The sequence below is a fragment of the Mus pahari genome, chromosome 1 (assembly GCF_900095145.1).
Source record: "Mus pahari chromosome 1, PAHARI_EIJ_v1.1, whole genome shotgun sequence".
Lineage (NCBI taxonomy): Eukaryota > Metazoa > Chordata > Mammalia > Rodentia > Muridae > Mus > Mus pahari.
The window spans coordinates 110630689-110635625 of NC_034590.1; positions in this window are offsets into that span (position 1 = coordinate 110630689).

Consider the following 4937-nt stretch of genomic DNA (forward strand, 5'->3'; position numbering starts at 1 on the left):
CTCTCTCTCGCTCTCTCTCGCTCTCTCTCGCTCTCTCTCGCTCTCTCTCTGTTCTGGAATTCACTCTGTATAGCAGAACTCACAGAATTCTTGAACTCACAGGATCCGTCTGCCTCCCAAATGCTGGAATTAATGGCTTACACCCCCACCACCCAGGCCTGAACCCATGTCACTACAGCAGTATCATAGAGCCCTGCAGTTGTCACCAGGGGCCACTTTGGGGTTGTCATTCTATTGGTTTGGGCAGTGTAAACTGGCATGGCTCCAGTTCCATAGTATCAAACCCAGTAGGGTTGCAGCCCTGAACGGTCCCTGTGGAACCTTAGCCCTTCTGCCATAGACTCCTGATCGCCTCACTGATCTATCTGGTGGTGCTGCCATCTCTGGTGTCAGCGTTGGAAGCATACCCTGCATCCTTTTCACCGTGGCTTCTAAATTTCAGAAATTACATTTACCTGTGTGTGGTTGGGTAGGTGGGCAGGTGCATGGATGTCAGCGGGCAGCCCATAGGGTGTGGCTTTCTCCTTCATTGTGGGTTCCAGGGATCAAACTCAGGTGGGCAGGTTTGGCAACATGGGCATTTATCCACTAAACCATCTTGCCAGTCCCACATTGGCCTCTTTCATTTGGCAGTAATCATTTACATCTGCTTTGAATCTTTTCATGGCTCAGTAGCTCGGTTCTTTCTAGGGCTTAGCAACGCTCCACTGTTTGAATGGACCAGTGTGTTTATCCATTCACCCAGTGAAGGACATCTGTATTGTCTCCAAGTTCAGGCAACTATAAATAAAGCTGCTGTAAAATGTGTGTGTGTGCGCGTGCATGCGTGCGTGCATGCACATGCATGTGCGTGCATGCATGCGTGTGTGTGTGTGTGTGTGTGTGTGTGTGTGTGTGTGTGTAGAGTGGTAGAGTGTTAGCCTAGTATGCATGAGGCCCAGGTTCAATACTCAGGACTACAGGAGGTGTTGGTGGGGGAGACATATGTCAGCCCTGACTAATGGAACCATAGAAGTGACACTAAAATCAAATCCCTGAGTAAATAAGCAGAAAGGAGAAGACAGGTGGTTAGTGAGCAGTGACCTACAGGAACAGTGGTAGGCAGGAGGTAGTCCCCCGCCAGCCAGGCATCCTGATGTGCACAGGGCCTCATTCGGAAGATAGATGGTCAGGCAAGGGGGAGGTACTAGGAGCAGCCACTATACACTGAGGTCAGAGGAAGGTGGCATAGCTGGTTGAGGTTGTGTTTGGAAAGGGCTTAAGAAAGACTCTGAAGGACTCAGGAGTTAAGAGCACTGACCACTCTTTCAGGAGTCCTGAGTTCATTCCCAGTAACTACATGGTGGCCCCAAGCCATATGTAATGGGATCCGATGCCCTCTTCTGGTGTGTCTGAAGACAGTGACAGTGTACTCATATACACGAAAAAAGAAAGACTCTGAGAGCCAGTGTCATTTGCTTCTAGTCCCAGAATTTAGAAGGGAGAAGCAGGAGGGATCACCATGAATTTGAGGCCAGCCTGGTCTATACAGAGAATTCCAGGCCACCAGGGCTACAAAAAGTGGCCCTGTCTCAAAAGAACAAAAAAGATGGTCCCTGAGAGATTGCTTTGTCAACGCACACAAGAAACCAGGAACAAAGCAAAAACTCGTGTTCTAGTTGCACAATAGCCACTAGTGATGGATTACAATGACTTAGAGTTTATAAAGTGGGCATGGTGGCTTATCCCTATAATCCCGGGAAGCTGAGGCATGGGGAATGTGAGTTCGAGGCCATGCCTGGGCTATTGGAGAATTGCCTCCATCAGCTGGCAAGTCTGTGGAGTATTTTCTTGATTGCTGCTTGATGTGGGAGGGCCCAGACTCTATCCAATAATGAAAATGTCAGGCTAAGTGTTGAGTACCTTGTGGGAGACTCTTCCTGTGAATGAGCTGTCAAGGCTCTGCCAAGACCCTTGGCCCTAGGTCTGACCTTGACTTGAGCAGCAGCCTCCTGCAGGTCCTGCTTGAGAATGTCAGGCTCAGCCCACACTAAGCCAGAGTCCATTCTGGGCCATGTTGTTGGAGATACAAAAGTTCAGCCATGCTGGGGACAGTCAGTGCCAGTGATCTGAATGGTCCAGAGCCGGCCGTGTCCAGCAATGTGCAAGGGTCGCACAGCCTTGAAGCAGAAGTCACAAGTGTCACTTACAGGTGTTGAAAAACGTGCTCATTGCCCCAAAACTAGGGGTTCAAGTGGATTCTCTCTCTCTTTTTTTAAAGATTTATTTATTTATTTATTTCATGTATGTGGGTAAACTGTTGCTGTCTTCAAACTCACCAGAAGACAGCTTCGGATGCCCATTACAGATTGTCTTAGTCAGGGTTTCTATTCCTGCACAAACATCATGACCAAGAAGCAAGTTGGGGAGGAAAGGGTTTATTCAGCTTACACTTCCACACTGCTGTTCATCACCAAAGGACTTATCAAATTTAGCTTCCAGCCTCTCCTGCAGATAAAGACGGGCATCTCTCATGTGAGTTTATGAAGCCTCACAGTTCCTAGTCACCATTCAGTGCCCTTCCTGAGGCCAGTAATCCCAGAGAATCTTTCTGTCTGCCCTTTACTTTCTGTTCACTTCAAAATATCAGAGCCTGGGGTGTGGGGGTGGGGGGAAGGGGACCAAGCCTTAGCATCGGAAGTGCACCAGTCCTGGGACTTCAGAATTTGTACCCCCTAGCTATCAGGAAGGTCGCACCTATGTCCTCCACATCTGTGCATTCCCCCAGTGCTTACAGTGTGCAGAGGTCATATGTACAAGGCTGGCCAGAACCTGTTTGCCTGTGGTTTGCCTGTGGCTAGCGGTTGTAAAGGGCATATTGCTCTTTAGGGACAAGCACATGACACTGGTCTCAGTCTTGATCACCATGATGGTGACCAAATAAGGCAGACAGGCAGCTGCGGAGCTTCTGTCTTCCTCTGTCTGCTTCCCCTAGACACAGGGACAAAGTTGATCATGGTCCGCTGTGTTTCCCAGGTGCTTCAGAGGCAGATAGATCAAGTCATATACCCCCGAGCACGTAAGGAAACAAGGCCTGGGCCCCTGACCCAGGGCTGTGTGCTCAGCAGTGTTCTCTTCGACGTTTGGTTTCGCTGAAAACATTTTGCCAATTTAGATTACTAAATTGTTAGATTCGGGCCTGCCGATGTGAAGGCAGCTTGTATAGTGAGACTTTTGGCTTCTTTAAAAACCCAGTTGTGGGGCTGGTGAGATGATTCAACGGGCAAGAGCACTAACTGCTCTTCCGAAGGTCCTGAGTTCAAATCCCAGCAACCACATGGTGGCTCACAACCACCCGTAATGAGATCTGATGCCCTGTGTCTGAAGACAGCTACAGTGTACTTATTTATAATGATAAATAAATCTTTGGGCGAGAGTGAGCTGTGACTGAGCAAGCAGAGTTGACCGGAGCGAGCAGTGTTGACTGCTGTGTGCAGAAGTCCTGAATTCAATTCCCAACAACCACACAACATCTGTACAGCTACAGTGTACTCATATACATTAAATAAATAAATAAATAAATAAATAAATCTTTAAAAAATAAATAAAAACCCAATTGTGTTATACAACTATGCTTTCCTTTTAATTCGAAGTGCTCAGGTGGCCATGAGCAAAGGAAGAGAAGAAGAAATTGGATACCGTGACAAGGAGGATTGGATTTGCCCCAAGAAACTCAATGCCCCTAAACAGCAGGAAGTAGTCTAAAGAGGTCTATGCCTCCTTTCTCCTCTAACCTTTCTCTTCCATCCAGTGTTGGGGGGTTGGAAGGGATAGAGTGGTAGGTAGAAGAACCCAGCAAAGTACCCAGAAAGTATAGTTACAGACATCTGTGGCTTCCCATCTATCAGTTTTACAAGGAGTCTCCCAAACTGCGTTTATAATGTCCTTGGTCTTCCTATCTGCTTCATAATGATGACTGAGACTCACCAGGCTGTGAGCATGGCCTGCCTCAGTCTGGCTAAATGACCACTCTAGGAGGTTGTGGTATTATATATAGGTCACAGGTATGTGCAGGCGTGTATGGTGGATAAGTATACATGCATGTTTTACATGTGTGTGAACACACATGTGAGTGTGAATACATGTGTGTGGCTGTACATATGGAGATCCAAGGCTGATGTCAGGAATTGCCCTCCATCATACTTCCGCCTTGTTCACTGAGGCAGGGCTTCCTGGTCAATCCCAGAGCGTGCAACTGTGCCTGGTCTCGCTGGCCAGCTTGCTCTGGCAACTTCTGTCTCTGCTATACATGGCTGGAATCACAGCCAATCTCCACGTATTTATGTGGTTTCTGGGACTCATATGTACAGCACCACTTTAAGAACTTAGCCGTGTCCCCCACCTCCTCCATCTCAGGCCTCTCCCCAGTCACCATCTGTCCCCAGCCTCCCCACTTATTTCCATCATTTATTCTGTTGTCTTGAGTGCTGGAGAGTTGACTCAATGGTTAAGAGCACTGGCTGCTCTTCTAAAGGTCAATTCCCAGCAACCATATGGTGGCTTACAGCTGTCTATACTGTGATCTGATGTCCTCTTCTGGCATGGAGGTGTACATACAGATAGAGCACACTCATACACACAAAATAAATCTTTAAAATAATGTTTCAAATTGTCTCTTGCATCCCCCATGTTGGGGATGGAACCCAGGACCAGGGCGTTGGACAGACTAGACAACTACTTTGCCAGCAAGTTGTATTCCCAGCTCTTAGTATTTTCAGACACGTCTCCCTGGGCAGCCCAGACCACCCTCAAACTTGTAATCCTCCTGCCTTAGCTTTTTATCTATTTTTTAAAAATTTATTTATTATATGCAAGAACACTGTAGCTGTCTTCAGACACACCAGAAAAGGGCGTCCAATCCCATTACAGATGGTTGTGAGCTGGGATTTGAACTCAGG